This window comes from Mixophyes fleayi, chromosome 9, assembly GCF_038048845.1.
Source record: "Mixophyes fleayi isolate aMixFle1 chromosome 9, aMixFle1.hap1, whole genome shotgun sequence".
Lineage (NCBI taxonomy): Eukaryota > Metazoa > Chordata > Amphibia > Anura > Limnodynastidae > Mixophyes > Mixophyes fleayi.
This window is the reverse complement of record NC_134410.1, coordinates 102,390,325-102,415,162: the sequence shown is the minus strand read 5'-3', so window position 1 is coordinate 102,415,162 and position 24,838 is coordinate 102,390,325.

The window sequence follows — 24,838 nt, the reverse complement described above, 5'->3', positions numbered from 1 at the left end:
GCAAAAAATGGAAGAAGAACAAATAACTACTGCACGGGGTCTGCATCCCCGTCACATGAATAATATACAACAAACAAAGATGCAGTAGTATTATTTAGTCCTCCAAAAACCAGTGGATGCAATGTGGATTTAAAAACTTTAATAAACAATTAAAACTTCATGTATACACTCATAATGCATGCAAATACATTCCTATTTCGGACCAGAGGAAACTCATACATTAGGTGCACCTATGTAATAGCATTGGTTCCCCCAATATTTAAAAGTACAAATGATCTCAGACCGATATTTGTATCAAGAATTGTTCACGTGGGCTCACAATGATATTGGATCCTACTAATGTCGTGGTGAGTTCAGACCTGGTAAAGAAATACTTGATACACATAGAGACCGTAATGTCTCAATAGCCATGTCTCAGTAGCCATATAACATATTTTTCTTGAAGATTGTAGGTGAATTTGTGTTTTTCAACTGGGTTGATATTTGTTATATATAAATAATTATTTAGAACCAATCGGATTTTATTTGTATATTTATGTCTGAATTCAATTCATCATATTAGTAATTGGTTTTGGTTTAGGAATATGTTATATTGTTGGATGAATTAAGTTAGATACTGCTGATCAGAATGGCAGTTTGAAGGATCCATATCCATTTCATAAACGCGTAATATTAGACTAAGCTAAGGACACACTCCCGACATCTCTGTATACTTTCCAGATCCCCCACAGGGTTAACAGGTTTAGAGCACAGAGATATTTGTATCATTTTATATCATCGTGTAACCCTAAGGATTTCATCTTGTTACAACCTAATATCAAATAAACGGTTTGTGACTAATACATTACTAGATATAGGGGGAACAAGTTATGAGTGAAGAACTCTTAACGAAAAACATTAAACTTAATGAAAAACACTAAACTAAATGTATGGTTTTGTTATCATATGTTAGATGTGCACTGCTGGCAAGCAGTGTTCTTTTTAGTGGATTGAATCAGTCTTTGCAATGTGGATTGATTGCTAATTGATGCAATGTCAGGTGAATGTGATGTAATGACTTTTAATTATCTCTATCCAGACTATTTAACTTACGAATAGGCAGCTAGAATACTATCTCTGAGGAAGTTGTATACTACTACGAAACGCGTAAGTTAGGTTGCCTATGTCTTCAGGGTGATCGCTACTCATATGCAGCACTTGCTCACAGAGCTCACACCAATATTAGAGTGAATACTGGAATCCCAATCGTTGTATGAAACTTTATTAAGGATCTTGGAGCGGAGATCGATGCTGCCAGACAGCACTGCAAGAGACCTTCATCAATAACCACACATCGTACTCTCAGGACAAAACGAAGACTCCCGATATATGTGTATACATAGGAACCAGGTTACTGGTGTGTAGTGCGGGAGGAGGATTTCAACTGCAGCACGCCGGCGGCAAGCCGATAACGGCGAGAGCAGCGCCGACCAAGTGATAAACTTCAATCTTAGAATCTGGTAAGCCAACACTATCTACATTTACAAATATTTCTGTTTTTACATCTATGATCACACATATGAATATGCTGGACAAAGATATACCCACCGTATTACATACATGGTTCTAACCAGATTAGTTCGGGACATTCTATACCTACATTGGTGATCTAAAGCGTATGGCTACTGAGACATTACGGACTCTATGTGTATCAAGTATTTCTTTACCAAGTCTGAACTCACCACGACATTAGTAGGATCCAATATCATTGTGAGCCCACGTGAACAATTCTTGATACAAATATCGGTCTGAGATCATTTGTACTTTTAAATATTGGGGGAACCAATGCTATTACATAGGTGCACCTAATGTATGAGTTTCCTCTGGTCCAAAATAGGAATGTATTTGCATGCATTATGAGTGTATACATGAAGTTTTAATTGTTTATTAAAGTTTTTAAATCCACATTGCTTCCACTGGTTTTTGGAGGACTAAATATTACTACTGCATCTTTGTTTGATGTTTTAAAATAATGATAGTCCCTAAACCCTGTGGGTGTATCTTAAATGAAGTGAGAAAAAAGATAAAAAAAATAATATAATCAGTATATTATAACTATTTGAACTGTATGCTTAATATATATTTTCTCATTGTATTTATATATCTATTATTTCACACATGCATACATGTGACTGTTCATTTCTTGGAAATAATCTACCGAAAACTTTACATAATTGTTCATTAATATATTGTAGTATCTTTCCAAATGCATTTATATTTATAGTCACTAGTATTCTTGTAAAAGAATAGTTCTATAACTTACAACACAAATCTATGACCATATATATTTTAACTACTTAAATTTTTAAAAAAATCTAATTCATAGCTGGAATCCTTGGCCTCTGAAACAACAACAAAAAATATTTTTCGTTATATAAGAGTATTTCTAAACAAATGTTAAACACATACAGTTGTCAGGTTATCTGTTCATCCAGCAAAGATTCCATTGTGAGTCTCTGAGAAACCCCCTCAAGAAAAAAAAATCAAAGGCAGTGACTGGGAGTGGTTGGGATTAGTTTCCCCTAATTCAATGGTTTGCAGTTCCTTTTTATACAGTAAACACCTCCTTTTATGAAGAACAATGATATTGATTACTAAGAAGAAATATATGTAGATTACTTACTTAAGATTCCAGATCATCCCACCTGCCATTTAGTCAAATTTTTAAAAGGACAAAGAACTGGTTTTAACTGCCGATGTAAATGTTAAATGTTAAATGTTCATGTCATGAAATTAACTGACCATCTAAACTACTCTACTCTCTAAAGGGCCAAATATAGGGCCTGATTCCTTAAGATCTTAACTTAAGAAACTTCTTATTTCAGTCTCCTGGACAAAACCATGTTACAATGCAAGGGGTGCAAATTAGTATTCTGTTTTGCACATAAGTTAAATACTGACTGTTTTTTCATGTAGCACACAAATATCAACTTTAAATTTCAGTGTACAAATAAGCTATCAAGTGTTGGATTACTTATATTTAAAATTCCGAGAGTAGTGCCAATTTCATCAGCGTTATAGCATGTAGCCAGACTCTGCAGACTCTGAAATTAAATTTGTTGAAGATACTAGAGACTTAGTGGATAAACTTGCCAATTCTTCTTTTGCTTTTGAGGAATTGGGTCTTCTCTGTACTCCTTTGAAGAAGAGCCAAATTGTGTCTTCAGGAAGATCCCATAAAAAGAAAAAGAAAAGGAGAAATAGCCTGAAAAGAGCTTGTATGGAGCATCTGGAATCCGCTCCTTAAAGGGGGGGGCTTTGTTACTACTCTGCCTATGTTTTGCATGTGGCAGCAGTACCTTTAATCCTCCAGAGGTGCTGCTGTTCTGCTCCTGAGCTTGCACCATGCCTCAAGGAGTTACACTCCTTGCCTGATGCCTAATTAGAACTGCACCTGTTGCACTGCTTCAAATACCTGCCTCTAGCTGTGCTCTGTGTAGTTCATCTGTTTATTCCTGGCTGCTGCTGATTTCCCCCTGTTCCTGTGTTTGCTCCATTGCTGCTTGATCTTCTGTTGTGACCCTCGGCTTGATTCCTGGACCCTGCTCGTTTGCCTGTTGCCCTGACCTTCGGCTTGACTTTGGGACTTTGCTTATTTCCTTGTGATCCTGATCTCTGCCTGGCTATTTGGATTCTGTTAACCTGATCACTGCTTGATCCCTGGATTCTGTCTGCTTCCCTGGACAGCCTTGTGACTCCTGGACTGGGGTAACTTATATTACCTGTTCCTGCCATTTAACTGTACAGTCACTATTTGGAACCTGTTCTCGTGCCTCCTGGACTGGGGTAACTTATATTACCTGCTCCTGCCATTTAAATGTACAGTCACTATTTGGAACCTGTTCTTTTCCGTGAATTTGAGTTATCCTTGTTGATGTATTTGACTGAATAAAAACATTTTGCTTTATACTTCCGTTGCTGCTTCGTGAATGCACTAGGAATCTTAACAATAACCTTATAATCCTAAACTGCTCATTAAAAAAAACAGAGCTGTTTTAAACTGAAGTCTATTTGCATGATGCAGCAATATACATTTTACACATTGCTTTCACATTTACACATTACACAGGCCTGAAAATATAGATTTCACATCAATCAACAGTTTTCCTGTTTCGCATGTTTAAATTAGATACCTCTATGTGCTATATTTATATAACTAACTTAATATTAGATTTGTGACAATCATTTCCAGAAAGTTGAGAAAATCATGATGAGCCCCCATTTGTTGAACTCGTTTCTCAAAAGAAATCAATAATATCTATTCAAGTGTAGATTTTGCAATAAAAAGAGAATTTCCTAATATAAGATTTTAAGTTGCAGAGTTATAATACGACCTGTTCCTTCATGTTCCTGGCAGACAGAGAGCCATGAATGGACTAGAGGCTAATTTATAAACTTTTGGCAATGGTGGGAGTGTTTACAAAACGGTGTCATCACAAAGGTCCCATGAGCAGTTTACAAAGCAGTGTGCAATGAATCATCAACATGGATCTACATTCTTCAGCCATTTCAAAGGTCAAATAGTCTGTATTATTTAATAGTATCTTTTAGCAATTCTCAAATAATTTATATATCATCACTAATATAGATAATATATATTGCCAATTGGGTTGCCCACAATAAATTGTATTATTTTTATTATACAGCTTAAACAAAGTGATAATCTGTGGACTGAAGATACCACTGGAACAGTGAGGTGGACACTAGGGAGTGATAGTCTGGGAACTGAGGATACCACTGGAACAGCGAGCTGGTTACAATATAACAGTAGAAAGGTAATGAATGCTCTAACAAAGATACCAGAACACTGGAAGCCATGACTGAACACTAGATGGGAAGCAATACAAATAACAGGCTTCATAATACAGCTGCAGGTGCTTTAAATATCCTTTTGGAGGTGATTGATAGGCTAATGAATGGGAGGAGGAGTTGATAAAGCCATCAGAAAGGTGTTTGATTGGCTCTAAATTTACTCTGCAGCAGGACAATGACCCCAAACATACAACCAATATCATTAAGAGCTATCAGTGTAAAGAACAATAAGGAGTTCTGGAAATATGGCCCCAACAGAGCCCTGATCTCAACATCATCGAGTCTGTCTAGGATTACATGAAGAGACACAAGGATTTAAGCAAGCCTACATCCACAGAAGATCTGTGGTTAGTTCTTCAAGATGTTTGGAACAACCTCCGTGCCAAGTACCTTCAAAAACTGTGTGCAGGTATACCTAGAAGAATTGATGTATTGATGCTGTTTTGAAGGCAAAGGGTGCTCACACCAAATATTGATTTGATTTAGATTTCTCTTCTGTTCATTCACTTTTTATTTTGTTACATGACAAAACAAAACTATTAACACTTCTATTTTTGAAAGCATTTTTACATTGAAGCATTTTTTCCACACCTGCCTAAAACTTTTGCACAGTACTGCATATATTTATTCTCATCAATTTACCATATAAGTATTAATATACACTATATGGACAAAAGTATTCAGATGCTTGACCATTACACCAACAGGGACTGTAATGACATTGCATTCAAATGCACTTTGATATGGAGTTCCCCCTTTTGCAGTAGTAACAGCTTCCACTCTTCTTCGAAGGCTTTCCACAAGATATTGGAGTGTTTCTGTGGGAATTTGTACTCATTTATTCTGTAGAGCAAGTTCTTTCACACTCAGCTCATAAAACCATGTCTTTGTAGCCCTTGCTTTGTGCACTGGGGCACAGTCAAGTTGGAATAGAAAAAGGCCTTCCCCAAACTGCTGCCACAAAGTTGGAAGCATGGCATTGTCCAAAATGACTTGGTATGTTGAAGCATTAAGATTGCCCTTCACTGGAGATAAGGGGCCTAGCCCAAACCCTGAAAAAAGCCCCATACCATCATCCCTCCTCCACCAAACTTCACAGTTGGCATTATACAGTCAGACAGGTAAAGTTCTCCCGGCATCCACCAAACACAGACTCGCCATCTGACTGCCAAACAGAGAAGCGTGATTCGTCACTCCACAGAACACATTTCCACTGCTCCATAGTCCAGTGTCTGTGTGCTTTACACCACTCCATCCGACACTTGGCATTGGTCTTGGTGATGTGAGGTTTGCATGCAGCTGCTTGGCGCAATGGAAACCCATTCCATTAAGCTCCCGCTGCAGTTTTTGTGCTTACATAAATGCCAGTGGAAGTTCGAAACTCTTCAGCTGTGGAATCAGCAGAGCGCTGGAGACTTTTACGCACCATGCGCCTTAGCAGTCGTTGACCCTGCTCAGTGATTTTACATGGTCTTCCGCTTTGTGGCTGAGTTGCTGTTGTTCCCAAATGCTTCCCCTTTCTAATAATTTCACTTACTATTGGCCGTGGAATATCCACCATTTTATTGCAAAGGTGGCATCCTATCATAGTACCATGCTTAAAGTCACTGAGCTCTTCAGAATGACCCATTATGTATTGCAAATGTTTGGAAATGGAAACTGCATGGCTAGGTGCTTCATTTATACACCTCCGGCAACAGGTCTGATTGACACCCCAATTCAATAATTAACAGGTGTGTCCAAATACTTTTATCCATATAGTGTATCTCTCTCTCTCTGTCTCTCTCACTCTGTCTCTCTCTCTCTCTCTCTCTCTCTCTCTCTATATATATATATATATATATATATATCTTGTGGCAAGAGCCCGCTACTGCAGAAGCACACGCAAACAACTTCTTCATTTTTATGTGGCTTTATTGTCAGGATGATCAATGTTTTGACACCATACAGATTTCACAGCAATACTTAGAGACCCTAAACGCTAGCTATACATAGTCCAGCTCTCTCTCAGGATCAGCCAGCTTACCCAGCGTTGATCTCCCTGCACAAATGATATAAACAAGCTTTTATACCTCATACTCCTCCCCCAGCCTTAGCTTGATGGACAGGTGACACACCCACCTTCTCTTTAAAAGGAAACGCCCATCACTGGCTCTGTAATTAAAACAGACCCACCCTGTCTGTTTGCTGAGAGGAAGGATTTCAGTCATGTAAGTTAAACAAAACTTAAACTATTGCTTTTCATACATAGGTCTTTACATTTAATCTAGGTGCATTACTGCACAAATGTTTTACTCTACTTCCATGCTTTCTCTGCATATTGCTAGCTAAATGCCTCCTTTTGTTACATATCCCTCCCCCTAGCGTCTCCAAGTGGGGGCACGCAGACTTCGCGATTAGCGCATATTTTCGTGACAACGCATCTGCATTTTTGTGTAGAATCCCGGGTCTATGTTCTACTGAGAACTTGAAAGGTTGCAGTGCCAAGAACCAGCGGATTACCTTGGCATTTACCTCCCGATTGTTCTGCATCCATCTCAATGGTGCATGGTCTGTTATTAAGGTGAACTCTCTGCCTAGGAGATAATAGCGCAGAGCCTCTGTAGCCCATTTTATGGCGAGACATTCTTTCTCAACAGTGGCATATTTTTGTTCCCTTGGAAGCAACTTACGGCTTAGGTACAGGACAGGGTTTTCTACTCCATTCTTCTCCTGTGACAAGACTGCACCTAAGCCAACACCAGAAGCATCAGTTTGGAGGAAGAACCTCCGGGTAAAATCTGGTGCTTGTAGAACTGGAGAGGAACAAAAAGCTAACTGAAGATCAGAACAGGCGGTTTCTGCAGAGTCAGACCAGGTTAATCTATCTGGACAACTTTTTTTTTTAACATGTCCGTAAGTGGAGCAGCTCTAGTGGCGAAGTGGCTTACAAACCGCCTGTAGTAACCTACTAAGCCTAAAAAGGTTCTTAACTGTGACTTTTTTTCTGGTCTTGCCCAATTTTTGACTGCCTCCACTTTGTCTAACTTGGCTTTTACATGCCCTCGACCAACAATGTACCCCATATATTTGGCTTCTCTCATGGCTATGGCACATTTCTCTGGGTTAGCTGTTAACCCTGCTGACCTTAATAAAGCTAAGACCGCCTCAACTTTGGCTAAATGTGATCCCCAGTCTGGGGTATAAATCACTATATCGTCCAAATAAGCGGCTGCATAAGCTGTGTGAGGGCTTGCAATTTATTCATGGCCCTTTGGGAGGTGGCGGGTGCCCAATGCAACCCAAAGGGTAGGACTTTATATTGATAGAGACCATCAGGGGTGGAAAATGCAGTCTTTGGCTTGGCTGTGGAAGTCAGGGGAACTTGCCAATAACCCTTTGTTAGATCAAGGGTTGTTAACTAATTGCTACCGGCAAGATTTTCCACTAGTTCATCCACACGTGGCATCGGATAGGCATCAAACTGCGACATACTATTCCATTCACTAGTGGACTCTTCAATCACATCTAACTGGAGCATCTTCTCGACCTCCTTTCTCACGTTCACCAGTCTGGCTTCTGGAATACGATACGGCTTCTGCTTTACAATGACTCCTGGTGCAGTGACAATGTCGTGTTCGATTAGTAGTGCGCCCAGGAATGGAAGAGAAGACAACCCTGTTCCGGCGAATCATTTCTTCAGTCTGTTGTCTCTGCTGAATGGACAAAGCTGGCTCTATGGGCACTTCAGACTTTTCAATGGCAGTACTCACTACCTGAGGAGAGGTTCCCTCATCATGCCAAGGTTTAAGGAGGTTGACATGATATATTTGCTCCTCCCTTCTCCTACTTAACTGGCGGACACTGTAATTGACAGGACCGACTGCCTCCAGAACATCATCATTGCTTTCCTGGGTGGGAATCAGGACTAGGACCTTGTCCCCAGGTTTGAAAGATCGAACAACAGCACTTTTATCATAACTTTTTCTCTGTCGTTCCTGAGCCTCTTTTACATGTTGCTGCACAATGGGCACTTGAGCCACTGCTTTCCAGAGCATGTGCTTTAATGTGCGGTTAAAGCGTTCCACCAAGCCATCTGTTTGTGGATGGTATACAGAGGTGTGAAGCGCCGTAACCCCTAGCAACTAGCACATGTCCTTCATCAGTTTAGACATGAAAGGAGTACCCTAATCTGTGAGAATTTCTTTGGGTATTTCCAAGCGTGTAAACATCAATACAAGTTCCTTAGCTATGGTGCTGGACTTTATGTTTCGTAGGGGAATTGCCTCTGGATACCTGGTTGCATAGTCAAGCACCACTTGTATATATTGGTGCCCACGTGCGGATTTTTCCAGTGGCCCCACAGGGTCCATAGCTATCCGTTCAAAGGGAACTTGTACTATTGGTATTGGAATGAGAGGTGCCCTGTACATGAGTTTGGGACAGGTTCTCTGACAAATGGGACAGGACCGGCAATACTTTTTCACTGCCATGTGTACACCGGGCCAGTAAAACCTAAGCAAAACTCGTTCCCGTGTTTTATCCTCCCCTAGGTGTCCCCCACAGGCATGTGTATGTGCTGCTTTTAACACTAGGGTTACATGGACCTGAGGAACCATTAATTGTTCTACTTTATCCCCCTGTACAGTAGCAACTCTATACAGGAAATTATTTTTAACAATAAAAAATGGTATACCTTCTGCAGGCTGGGCGGCTTTCGCTACCCCATTTACCTCAGTCACACTTTTAAAGGCATGTTCCAAAGTGGCATCATTAAGTTGGTCTCGAGCAAAGTCCTGCAGAGGAAACAAAATTGGTATTGCGGACCAGTCCGTATCCTCACTGACAGGTGGGGTGGGCTCATCTGCGACATCACCGACCAATGCTAGTTTGGACTGTCCATGTTTCCCCGCAGGTGGATGCTTTTGTGGAACTCCTGCTATGACTCCAAGGATGGCATTCCGGTTTGGTGGTTTCCAAAGATCGATGTCCAGATGCTGTGGATTCTTAGGCGGTTCCTTTAAGACCGGGATTCCGACCGTTGCATCAGTTGCCGAGGACATCATTAAACAGTGGGAAGTTTCGCCCCAAAATGAGTGAATATGGGAGTTTAGGTGCTATGGCAGCTACCACCATAACAGTTTTGTCTTTGAGTGTGACTGGTAGTATTGTTCTTTCATACTCCTCTGTCGTGCCATGTACGCAAAGAACCTTCACCTCGAGCAACCAAGAAGTTATGGTTTCGGGTAAGGCAGAGCTGGAAACCAATGAGAGTTCACTCCCCGAGTCAACCAAGGCCAGAACAAGGTTTTGGTTGATTAGCACAGTCACCCGGAACAAACAAGGACTTCCTGACGTGGGACTCATGGTAAAACAGCTTGGAAATGCAGGCCCAATATGTGCCACGGAACAGTCCATGGGTTCCTGTAGTTTAGGACACTCTGCCTTAAAGTGGCCTAGCTCACCACATTCAAAACACTTCAGATTAGACAGCTTTGCACCTGGCCCTCTGTCCGTAGCAGTTTTGCCATTGAGCCCTGTAGCAAGGATTGTCAAACCTGGCTTTTGGCGTGGCAGCGGCTTTGGCACAAATGCAGCTTCTTTAGTCATTTGCTGTAGTGCACAAAACCTTTCTTCCACGGTGGCAAGCTCTTCATAAGTTTGTGGGTCTGATTGCAGAACCCACCATTGCAAATCGCGGTTCAGCCCCCGGATGCAGTGATCTATCGCCAGAACTTCAATAATCCGAGAAGGCGAATTCTCCTCAGGCTGCAGCCATTTCTTTAAAATTTTAGAAAGCTCAGCCACTTGCGCTCTGACCGGTTTTTCTTTATCATAGCGCCATTGGTTATAGTGCTGGGCTCGGCCTGGCCCAGAAACTCCAATGCGAGCCAGTATCTCAGACTTTAGGCACAGATTTCACAGCAATACTTGGAGACCCTAAACGCTAGCTATACATAGTTCAGCTCTCTCTCAGGATCAGCCAGCTTACCCAGCGTTGACCCACCCTGTCTGTTTGCTGAGAGGAAGGATTTCAGTCATGTAAGTTAAACAAAACTGCCTCCTTTTGTTACAATATATATATATATATATATATATATATATATATATATATATATAAAATGTACATCTTTTATGTCTCACTTATATGTCTGCAAATTGGCAAAGCACTAGTGTGCTATATTTACTTTAAAATAAAAATGTATTTACAACTCACCAAAGAGTAAATGTAATTGTAAAACAGCCAGGGGATTTCACTGCACAAGGAAGCTTACTAAACACCCCTACCCAAAAGAAGCTATGTTAACTGAATCCTTTGGAGCCAGTTTCCTGATCCCATGAAGCACTGTTTCAGCAAGGCTTTACACTCATCTGCCAACTGCAGATGAGTATCAAGATGATATGTATAAATATAAATATATATATATATATATATATATATATATATATATATATATATATATATATATATATATATATATAATTTAACTGTTGATTGTTTAATTGTGTAAATCAAAAATGATGATGTTAATGTACAGAGCAAAACTGAACCCATTTGTAATAAAAATGACCATCTCCCTAAAGCTAAGAGAACAAAGAATCTAACACAATGCTTTGTGTTTTAATAGCAGAACGTGAAGCATTAGAAGATGCTCTAAAGCAACTGGAAATTGATTTTTGTTTTCTAGCAGCACTGGTGTTCTTCAGTTGTCTCTGTAGATAATAGATTTCAAGCTATCGGAACTCAAAAGCAAAATTATGAACCTTCTGTTCCTTACAATGTGACGTAAGTGTGACAGTAGCGATGCGTCAAATTGCAAATTAGGGCTAGGGAATAAATTTGCTCTCAATGGGAACCAAAGGCTACTAGGAAATAAAAGGTATGCTGAAAATGACATTGGTTAAGGAAAAATGATCATAGACATATTTTTCTAAATATTGGACTGATTTTGTCCTCAAAATGCACCATTTTACTCATATTTATGGTGATTATCTTATGTAATTATTTGTTTGCTTGGGAGTTGGTTTGTTCAAATTAAACTTCTACCCTTTCCCACGACATGGGACTGATGGTAGTCATATTGTCTTTTTTTTTCTACACAAATGCTAAAACCAGTTTACTGTCATGGAAGATACACACAAAATACATATCAATATAATAAGGACATATGAGATATGGACACTAAAGGATTTGGAGAAGGGAATATTTTGGAATGAGATTGTTGCAACATATTGTAATGCTGAGCTAATGCTACTATTTGCAATATATTGTAAATTGAAGATATGCTGCTATATTATATGAGAGTGATGCACGTCCACTCCTTCACTTCCACTATCTGTTTAGGTCCTCAAGGCTCTGTTCTTGGCCCTTTACTTTTTCACTGTACACCACTTCTCTTGGGGCACTAATTTGCCGATTAGGCCTCCAGTATCACCTCTACACTGTAGACACCCAAATCTAAATCTCTTTCCCTGACATCTCTCCTTCTATACTATCTCGTGTAAACAACTGTCTTTCTGCTTTTTTCACATGGATGTCCCAGCGCTACCTAAAGCTGGGTACACACTACAGAAATTTCAACCAACTTTTTATGCCGAGCGATTTTACATGCGATCACTCGGTCCATGGACTGCATACACACTAGCCTTGTTTAGGACAATAAAGGGAAGAGCAGACATCCCTTTAGCGACTTTTTACAGCCATGGTGTCGTGAGCAATGACTGTAATTTCGTACTCACTGTTGTGGATCGGTCGGAAGTTTATACACACTACACAACGGAAACAAGATTGGAACTAAAATATTAAACGGTACAACCAACCAAATGAGGCGACAATCGTCCATTTGGGCAGACTTTCGACCATCGTGTCACTGCACACACTGACCCGACTTTTGAACGAGCGGTCGTATGTCTGCTGATTTAGCTGATTATTGGATGAAAACTGTGTAGTGTGTACCCAGCTTCAAGCTTAACATATTCAAAGCAGAGCTTATTATCTTCCCTCCTGCCAGAATCACCATCTCCACTCAAATCTTTCTCACTGTTAGTAACACCACAATTTCCTCAGTCTACAAAGCGTGCGGCCTTGGTGTCATACTTGACTCTGCCCTCTGTTTTATTCCTCACATCCAGACTCTCTCCCACTTCTGTCAATTCCACCTTAAAAACCTTGCCAGTATATGCTCTTTTCTTATTCAACATGCTACCAAAAATCTTAGCCATTCTATCATCTTTTCCCATCTTGACTACTGTAACCTCCAGCTATCTGGCATGCCCGACACCCAGATATCCACACTTCAATCCATCCTAAATATTGCTGCAAGACTGATCTTCCTCTCCCACCGCTCCACATCTGATGCACCACTTTGCAAATCCCTACACTTGCTCCCTGTGTCCTCCAGAATCCAATTCAAATTACTCACCCTTACCTACAAAGCCCTCAACAATACCACCCTTCATACATCTCAAATCTCATATCAAAATACTCTTCATCCCGCCCTCTTAAATCTAACTTTTACCTGCGCCTTGTCTTGTCTCTGGTAACCACCTCTCACTCGCACCTACAAGACTTCTCCCGTGCTGCTTCACACTTATGGAATTCCTTACCATGCCCAATCAGGTTTTCCCACAGCCTTCAAATCTTCAGACATTCTCTAAAAACCCCCAAAAAACCTTTGATGATGGTGCCAAAAATAATTATAATTAATTCAGAATTTAACTAACATAGTCAAGCAGCTGTAAAGAAGGCTGCGACCTCCTACTACATAACCCAAAAATGCAACATCACTAAAAACCTTGGTAAATAAACTGATGGATCAATATAAAAATAAATGCAAGCAGAAAACCTTTATAAAAACTTTATGGGTCACCAGATGATATTAAAAAATATTATTTAACAAAAAAAAATCAATCCAAAAAACAAAAAAGAAATAAATATACATCTACTTAAGGATATTTGTTAAAAAAAAACCACTTCATATAAATGAACAGGAATCAACCCTGTCAAACAATAAAATCAGACAAATATATAAAAAATGAATGGTTAGTTTTTAATAAGCAAATATAAATTCATGGTTTCTAAAATGTATTGAAATGACATATAGAAGCAAAATGTTATCTGAACAGGGGCAGCAGAGTGGCCTAGTGGTTAGCACTTCTGCCTCACAGTGCTGGGGTCATGAGTTCACTTCCTAACCATGGCCTTATCTGTGTGGAGTTTGTATGTTCTCCCCGTGTTTGCGTGGGTTTCCTCCGGGTGCTCCGGTTTCCTCCCACACTCCAAAAACACACTGGTAGGTTAATTGGCTGCTATCAAAATTTACCCTAGTCTGTCCTCCTCTCTGTCTGTCTGTGTGTGAGTGTGTGTCTATATTAGGGAATTTAGACTGTAAGCTCCAATGGGGCAGGGACTGATGTGAATGAGTTCTCTGTTCAGCGCTGCAGAATTAATGGCGCTATATAAATAAATGGTGATGATGAAATGATGATGATCTTAACGATTATTCCATCTCAGTTAGAGAATGTCACTGATGTTAAGGTGGTATCACACAAAATAAAGAGATTTAGTTGCTTTCAGCATATCAGCTATAAATGTTAATATCACAATTGGATACTGAATGTGGATTAGTAATGTTAGAAAAGCACTATGCCGTGGATCGGGATGTTACTGAGTGGGGGATACTCACACCAGCCCACCTGTAATTTACATTCAACACACAAACCAAATCCACGAAAGACTGAAAGTCAATAGCTTTATAGCCTGGAGTCAATTAACTGCATTAGCTGGGTTCTTTAGGTGGACCTGCTGAAAGCTCTCACCTGACCATCCGCTCCTCCCATCAGTCCTGCAATCTGAGATGTAGCTATGCAGTTTGTTGTTAGTGGAGATCACACTCCCGTAGATAGCTGGCATCTTTGTTCTCATGCTGCTCCAATCAAGCTGGCAATCTGATGTCAATGAATATAGAGGTGTATTTATGGGCAGCACAGTGGCTTAGTGGTTAGCACTTCTGCCTTATCTGTGTGAAGTTTCCTCCGGGTGCTCCGGTTTCCTCCCACATGCCAAAAATATACTGGTAGGTTAATTGGCTGCTATTAAATTGCCCTTAGTCTCTCTCAGTCTGTGTGTGTGTGTTAGGCAATTTAGACTGTAAGCTCCAATGGGGCAGGCACTGATGTGAGTGAGCGCTGCGGAATTAGTGGCGCTATATAAATAAATGGTGATGATGATGATGATGATTTATGGTCCGGCATTAGTGGAGATATAATGATACAATAAGTTAATTATAGATACTTACTGTACAATCACTATATGGCATATTATACAAATATCTCGTGGCTGATTAGATACTACATCTGCTTTTTTATAGTCACTATATAGTTTTTATATCACTAATATCCCTTTGAAAATCATATGGGTGCTTTGAATAACATTTTGGTTACCAGAGATGTGACACGATTTGGGAAAACGAATAATGTTATGAGCAATGACGTAGAAATTATATATAGATGAATATAGATCTTATAGCTATAGATATAGATCACCCTCTTAGATCTACCTCTTACCTCCACCTTGTCTTGTCTCTGGTAACCACCTCTCACTCCCGCCTACAAGACTTCTCCTGTGCAGCTTCAAAATTATGGAATTCCCTACCACGCTCAATCAGACTTTCCCACAGCCTTCAATTATTTAGATTCTTTTTGAAATCCCATCTCTTTTTTAGAGGTGACCTTATCCCCACTAACACTATTCACTCTAATAAACCCTCACAACTGTCCCAATATCCACACTGAACCATATTTGGTCCTATTGTTTCAGCTGTGCCCTCTTCCACTTAGAATGTAAGCTCTCTAATGAGCAGGATCCTTCATACCCTTTGTTTTCATGTCTGCATTTATTTTGTCTACCTTGTATGTCTCTGTTTTATGTATGTACTGTTTTCCCTATTGACAGCGCTGCGGAGCACTGTGGCGACTTACAAATCTACAATAATAATAACAATATAACAGCTTTGGGAATATCAATTTGAAATTGAAGCGGAAACATTGTATATATACAAATTCAAGTGTATATTGATAAATTTTATGATTTGGCAATGCCAGTGCAGGATACTCTGCAATTTTTAATTCACTTTTATTTCCCATTTAAATCAATCACATCACCACAACACTATAGTTTTTACCCTTTATTTCGCTACTTCAGGAACCCAGGAGATACTTATACTGTTTAATATTGAATATTAACCAAAATTGGTAGTTTTTAACTTAATTAATATCCTGGGTCCTGATTTATTAAGGAAAGTAAGGCAACAAAAGGAGTAAGTTTTAAAACCATGTTATAATGCAAGGGGTGCACGGTTTTGCAAAGGTGTAAAGTTACTCCTATTACTCCTGGTCCCTGGAGTGCCCCGATCTACACATCTTCTTTTATTCCTCTTCCAACCATTGATGATTTTGTGTAATATATATTTTTTGAGTGTTATATTAATCTGACATTATGTTTCTGAGAATATTAACAAGTTAGCTATGATTTTTGGCACCATTTTATAAAGAAATCTTATGGAAGTCAATTTAATTATAAAGAACATGATAACCGGCAGGAAGTCCTGAGGAGGGAAAAGACATACGAAAGAGAAAATTATAGAAATTGACCTTAGACCAGAGTAATTTGTGCACCTCCACTCTCCACAAATACACACATTACTAGAAACATTGCCCACAGCACACATACAATATCGTCCAAGTATGCATCCTTTTAGATTGCAGAGCTTTATTCTCCACTCCAGTCCAGGGGAAAAATGTAGTAAGCTCTGAGTTTGAAAATCCTGCGATTTTCTCGGGAGAGTTGAATCTCATCGATGTGTGAACCTGAGATTTAATGTAAAATCGTCAGAGATGTATTTCTGCATACTTGCCTACTTTCAGTAGACGACAGCCGGGAGAGGGGCGTGACTAATGGGAGGGAGGGGGCAGGGTGCCTCGAATCGCATCATTTTGGCCCCACCTCCACGAGCAAAAATGACGTTTTGTCGCGGGGGAGCAGGGCCAAAATGACGCGATTCTCTGTGAATCGCGTAATTTTAACAACAAAATTTTGGGATGCAGGAGAAATGCCGCGGGAGTCCGGGAGACTGACCCAAATTTCGGGAGTCTCCCGCACTTTCCGGGAGAGTTGGCAAGTATGTGTTTCTGTCAAAATCGCTATTTCAAAATTCGCTGAGTCCTGACTGTTTGCCACTGTAGCTGTAAAAGTCTCCAAATGTATGAAGCTGCGATTAAGCTAACTCTTCTGAGTTTGCTGTAAAAATTGCTAGATATAACAAACTGCTGCCTAGCTGCGAGATTAGTAAACACATCACTGTTACACTGGTCTGCCTATAGAATCCCCCCGTCTGACCACTATTAACCCTAGTGCTGCCAGCCTACTGTTGGTTGTGCCAAAAAATTGGAAAAAATTTGCATGGGCTCCCCCCGATTTTCATGCAACCAGCACTAGGCACACCAGCCGAGGTGGTTGGCACTATAGCAGAGGGTCACACGGCAGAGGTCCCCCTGCCATAATGACAAACCATCCCCGGGCTGTTCAGCACTGGACTGGAATCCCTAGGGAATGGGGTCTGCAAAAAAAATTGAGCGGGCCCCCGCTCTAGGAATAACCAGCCCAGTGCTGAAAGCACTAGGTTCCTGACTTCCCCGACCTCCAGGCCCTTATGCTTTGTCACCTTCAATCCCAAAGACACATAGGCCGGGATCTACCCATAACGGACCCGATTGCTCTTTACCTTGCCTCTTTCTATCCTGTCATTAAAGAAGGGATCCACCCATGTCCTGAAACCACCTACCCAACAAGGAGGGGTCACAAGGAGAAGACTACTAAGATGTAGTTTCAAGAAAGTTGTTAGAAAGAATAGCACTGAGTTAATCATCCCCAGGCTACCTTCCTTCCTCGATCTGTAGGTCACAGCACGCTTGACTAGGTTCAGCCTATTCCCACAAAGTAAACAGAAGAATACTGCATAAACCCTGGCCCATAAAGATTCTGGAAACAAGCACACATAACTTACATAAACACCGGGATCATGTAGGTTTTTACCAGGTCAATCCTTTCCCTAAGAGAAAGTTTCCATTCTCTCCAGCTCTCCACTTTCCAGGAAGCTTCCCCCAAATTCTAAATTTAGCTTGGCATAATCTCCATGGCCAAATTGAATTCCCAAAATTTTGATGTTACTACTGACCTGGGGAAGGTCGTCCAGAAGGTCAAAATGACAATGTTCCTCCCCCATCCAGAAAACTTCACTATTCTCTTGGTTCACTTTCGAGCCGCTGGCCTCGGAGTACCTGTGGACCAGAGATGCTACCTCCTTTGCTTCTACAGGACTCAACAAGACAACAGTGGCATCGTCCACGTAGGCCACCACCTTTAATGGTCACTCCATACCCAGCTACACCCCTCCAATCGAGCTGCTGTCTATCCCTCAGATGAAAGGGTCTATTGCAGACACAAAGAGGAGGGGGCTCAGGGGTAAACTCTGCCTTACTCCAGAGTTGACCATGAAGGACGGAAACACCCAAACATTAACAAGAGGAAAGCTTTCTGACTGTAAATAGTACAAAGCCAATCTACCACCTGCACTGGAAGACCATACCTCAGAAGCAGAGCCCATAAGTACATGGGGTTTACCCTTTCAAAGGCCTTCAACTTATCTAAGGCTAAAAGATACTTTCCCCACTTCTCAGCACGACACTGCTCAATGGCCTTCCGAACACCAAGGACAGAGCTAAAAGTGCTTCGGCCCTTCACGGTGCAGTGCTGCGAGGGGGAAAGCATTTCACCGGAAATCTGCAACAGTCTATGTAAAAGCACCTTTGCCAAAATCTTTCTGTTAGTATTGAGAAGGGCTATGGGGCGCCAGTTCTCAATATACGACTGGTCCTTCCGTTTAAAAAATAAAATTAGGGCAGAAACCCTCATGGAGGGATCCAGTAAACTTCTTTCCAGGCTCTCATTAAAAACATCCACCAAAGAAACCCCGGGTCCTCTTTTTATATATCTCCCACCACTCAACGTACCCCAGCCCGCCGCCAAAAGCGTCTTCTAGGATACAAAGAAGTCCCTAAAAGACTTTCTTATCACCTCCCCCTCTAGGAGCTTAGAGTTCAGACGCCAAAGGCCTCTACCTTTCTGAAGGGTTTCTGAGGCATTCAAGAATGCAAAAAGGCAAATGTGATCGAAGAACTCAACCGGCTTCAGCACCGGAGCCAAAGTCTTCTCCTTAACAAAAAATCCTAACTATCCTAGACCCACAACTACCTCTATAGTAAGTGAACACTGTGTGGTCTTGGAAGTGACGAACGTGCATATCCACTAGACCAGCCTGCCTTGTCATACTATCTAGAAAACGTGAGTCATAGCCCAGAGAAGTCCTTGAACCTCCCCTGTCTTTGGTCCTAATAACGGTGTGAAAATCACCACCAAAGACTATCTGCTGGGATAAAAAATGATATGGCTTTAACTAGTGTAAAAACATTTCCTTTCCCATTTTGATTGTGGACCGTAGATATTAATTAGCCTCAGATCATGTCCTTTCAGATTGATATCCAAAATCATACATTTACCTACTTGTAATTCTATAACTCACTGGACAGTTGTCAAGCCAGTAAAAAGGACTGCCAGCCCACGGTAAGGCTTGGCCGCAAAAGACCAGAAGGAGGATCCCGCCTCCACTCCCTCTTCGCCTTATGAAGGTCAGCCAGCCTCCCCAATCTGGTCTCCTATAAAAATAAAAAGTTAGCCTCAACCGTGCTGAAAAATTCAAAGGCCATGTAACAAGCTTGTTCCGACTGAATGGATGCCACATTAATGGTGGCAAACCTTATATGTTTGGAAGCCATCCTTCAGAGTTATAGAAGTAGGTCCAAAACTACTTCTTCTTTACTTGTTTGGAGGACTCTTTTTGTCCAAAGACCCCCACCTTTCTACACTCACTGGAATATTACCAGAAAAAAGAAACCTCTTCATCATCAAAGTTAACATCCTCCGACGCAGCATGTTCAGCAGAGGGTAGGCTATCCTTAGTAACTTCATCACACCCCTGAGGGGCAACTGTTTCAACAACCAAATGAATGTGGTGGGATGGAGAGTCAGATGGGTGGGACAAGGGATCTGGAGGGGGCAGGATCCGTGAAGTGGGAACAGGGACAACCAGGAGGTTGCCTGGGCATCAGGGGAGGTTAGGGGGTGGGGGGAAGGAGGGAAGGCAAAGGGATGAGAAGGGTGAAGAATCATTAACCTGCAAATCTGAGCGGTGGAGGTCAGCATATCAATGCTGACTACCACGACAACACTTACCACGACATGATGATTCCGAAGGGCTCCTTACCGATGATCACCGATGATGACTACTGTTGAAAGCGACTTGAACCAATGACGAAGAAGTAATAAGCCAGCTTCCCTTCATGACCTCATTCACCATGGCGACGTCATTCACCATAACGTGTTTACAGTGTTCGTTATATATCACAAGCATGCATTTGCTATTGGGTTTAAGTAAAAAAACAAATTTTACTCTTTAAGAATATAGCAATCTTTTTTCCTGTATTAGTAGAAATGAACCTTGCAAATAAGTAATGCATATAGATGCCCGTGACTTCATTTAGCGTAGGTGCAAGGAATGACAGAAGTAGTATCAGCTAGAGAGGTCAACCTGCAATCATCCAAACTGAAGCGGCAAGCTAGTGCTTCTGATCATCATCATCATCATTGCATCTCCAGCATCCACAATAAATACGCCTCCTGTCAGGTGCTTATGTGTCAATTTCCTGATCTACCATAATCTCAACTACACCGACACACCCTTACTGTACTCAGTCTATGTTTGCATCATGATTGTGCCTCTCCAGGTAAAATATGCATATGGATATATGCATTCGCATTTTTGGTTTGCATGCACAGTAATGAAATGTGTATTTTACACCAATAAAATAGATGTAGGCCCTTAATTTATATCTACAAATACATTGCATTATTGTCATTGCATATCTTTCACCTTACGGTTACATTAATTAGGTTATCACCCTTAGCAAAGTTTAACATGTAAACTGTCACTCACTACACTTAAAGGGCTTTAATTTACACTACATTTTAATAAATATACAAATGACTCATCCCCTTTTCCTGGAATGTAAGTGAATTGTCACAAGTCACTTAGAAACAGTTGGGCAGAGTTTTCCAAGTTAAGCCCTGGTGCCAAAATCTACAACCCCTAGAGAATAAATCACTCAGGTGGAGGCACTGAGTTTGAGAATTTGAGATTATCCTAATCTTGATGTTTCTCTGGACACCGAACCTGGACTATTGCTGAACCTCTGGACTGGACATGGACTCCCTCTAGACCTCTGGAATGGATTCCCTTTGGACCCCTGGGCTGGATTTGGACTCCCACAGGACCTCTGACAGCTTGCACTCCCCCTCTGACAGTTTACTCTCAGGCTATGACAATCAGCCCTCTCTGAATGGCAGCTATCTCTGAGATTCTGGCAGTACTTTCTAGTAATCTGGCAGCTCTTTCAGTTATGCTTGCAGATTTCTCTGTAAGACTGAAATACCCTACCATCACTTTCAATCTTACTATAATGATGTTGTCCCCTCTGACTTTCTCTGTAGCACTCTTCTGTACAGAACTCATTATTTAAATGACTCTTGTGGTCCCTGACAGCTTCAGTGGACCTATCTGCAATACTTCTCTCTCCATTGACTCCGCTTGGTAAGGCTGCAGTCCAGCAATAACCATGCCTCCCTTCTCTCTTGACACACTCCTATGCTTCTCTTTCTCTAGTGCGAATCTTTCTGCAACTGGTGGGCTCTGGAATCACTTCCTGCATCTCCACGGACATGCTAGGAAGTGTAGTATCCAGTGCCCAAGGAAGCATTGGATTGCTCCCAGCCAACTGCTTCTCCTGCCTTTTCTCTATATTCCCGGGATTCAGCTTTCAAGACTGATGAGTGCAGGTTCCGAGGGTTACATATGTATTTAGTTTATCTAGTTTCCTACAATAATGTCTACCTTCACTATCTGAACATATATCATGCATGTGACCTTCCATAGGTTTTATTAATAAGGGTCAGCAATTGCCCATTATTTTCTACTCACTGCTGAATGCTATATGGTTGATTGCTGCTCATCATAGGACTGTCAATTGTGTTGTAAACCACCCCTGCAATGAGTGGGAAAGAGCAGTGGTGAGTGATAACAGGTGGTCATATATGGCGAAAAAATGAAGGACTGCACTTTGTACACACCCAAAATGCATTTGTAAACATCATCTCTATCGACCATATGGCATATAAGTTTACAATACCAGAAAGATGTTTTAAAATATTAAAACATGTTTATTTAAAAGAAGGAATATAGAAATGTCTATCTAATTATGGTCTTATCTGCTGAAGCTTTGCAGCAGATTTCAGTGTTATTTTACATGAGTAAATATTTGTCCTTCTGCCATTGGGGGCATTGATTTATTTTTTTTTCCATACAAATGATATTTTCAGATATTTTCAGATTCATATGCATTAAATCACAGATTAATAAATATTTGGAAATAAAACAATCATTGATAACAATATATAATAGGCACATAATGAATCTGCCTCACCAGACAATATGATTGGTCACAAGTAATTCCCACACAGATATTCAAAGCTTGTGCATTAAAGCTTAGTACAAAGAGAAGACTTTATCTAAACTGTCATACATGCCTCTGCTTGTCGCATCTTTCATGAAAATTTAAATTACATATTTTAATCTTTATTTGGTCTTTTCAAATGATTACACTATCAGATACAATAAACTACTAAGCTTGAATATTTAAGGTCTAACTATAGATAGTTAGTGTTGAGTGTGTCAATATAATTGAAAAGGATGTGATTATCCTAAAGTACAGCAACAGTGCAAGCGAGAGAGAGAGATAGCAAAAGCTTCTGTTAATCCTATTAGAAATAAACATATAACAAGGAAAGACCAAACCACAGCACCTGACCAGACTTTTTAATCCATGTAGGAATTTATAATAGTTTTCACATGGCTCCTCCCTCCTCCTCATAAAACCATCATGATCTACTGGAAAGCAACATGGCATTTCTAAAGCAAAACTCATTCTGACTCATAGAACTTTACAGATCTCAATGGAAATTACAGCAACTTATATTAATTATATTTTATTGAATATTTTATATTATAATATTAAACTACTTATAAAACTAAAACACATGTTGATTGTAAAATAAAGCAACTACAAACACTTACAAATCTATATGTGACATCTTCTATAAATGACAAAAGGTGAATGTTTTATGAACTAGTAGTTTCTTTGATTATAGAGTTAAACCTTTGACTGGGTTGGGTACGAAATTATGCTGCCAAGGCTAATAGTGTTTATACCATGAACGCTTTTTTATATTTTTTTTTAGTAAGGCTTACAGATTAGACAGCCGGCGGGTCCTCTCATTGTCCCCTTAATGACGCCATATTTACTATTGCGTTTTTTTAGTGTGGCGTCACTCCTAGTGGCCTGCATTTCCTGCTGTCACTCTTTAGCAAACAGAGGTCAGAAATGTCGCTATAATCACCTTCTGCATTTTATTGCCGATTAAAGCCTTGTCTCCATAATCGGAATAATTGGCAATGTAAATGTGACTCCCACCGCTTTGATTATACTTAGAGATATGTTTCAAATGATACTTCTGTTCTCTTTCATACATGGGCTAACAGGTGCAAACTCAAGTCTGACCAGAGGGCAGGCAGAAACGGTACTTATAAGGACATCCTTCTTCTCATTTTCATCCCCAATTACAAAATCTTGACTGTATTAAATATTTAGTTTTGAAGGTATTCTTTAGAAGAATTGGTTAATTCAATACAGGCTTTTGTATATATAAAATAACTCCAAAATACAGCATAGGACTCTTATTAGTATAAATTGAACTGTACTATGAAAAAGGGTTCACTGACCGTCATGATAAACATGGTGTCAATATGCAGTAACATTTTTTAACAATTGACTGATCAGGGGCGCAGCTTGCCAAGTGTTTAGGTAAGTGTCATAGTGTACTGACACCAGGCCTACCATACAGTTCAATGAACTCTGTCTTTTAAAACCATTGAATCCGTAGTTAATGCAGCTCTGGTGGAAAATAGAGTTGATGCATAGCAAGCACTCAGTTGCACATATATGTTGAAAGGAAGGGATTTCTGTTTTATTGGAAGACAGAATGGGCCTGATTCATCAAGACACACATGCTGAGAGCAACCCATGTTCAGTATTATACCCACGTATTTAGGCTTTGCTCACTCCCAAATTCATGAAGACACGGATCTTAAGGTACCGGGCCCGGGCTCAACAGGGGGCCCGGCGGCAGGGCCCCCTGTCTGGCCCTCACTGCCCACATTTCTTTTTTTAAAAAAACTTTTTTAACTTTTTTTTTTTTCGCCGACAGGGGGGGGGGGGGGGGGGGGGGAGGGCGCCGCGCCGCTGGTGTTCAGGGGGGAGCAGGGTAGTGAAAGAAGAAAAAAAAACACAGATACTCACCTGTGATGACAGCGCCGGCGTCCCTCCTTCTTCCTCTCTGCACTATTTACACTGAGTGTCAGGCGTGACATCATCAAGTCACGCCTGACACTCAGTGAGGAACTGTGCAGAGAGGAACAAGACAGAAGAAAAGAGAAGAGAAGAGAGGGAAAAAAGCTAATACAAAGGTAAGTAAATGAAAAGAGAAAGTCACACCATGAGGAAAAAGTAGGAAAAGAGGCACAGACACCAGGAGGAAAAAGTAGGGAAGAGAGACACAGACACCATGAGGAAAAAGTAGGGAAGAGAGGTACAAACACCATGAGGAAAAAGTAGGAAAAGAGGCACAGACACCATGAGGAAAAAGTAGGGAAGAGAGGCATAGACACCATGAGGAAAAAGTAGGAAAAGAGGCACAGACACCATGAGGAAAAAGTAGGAAAAG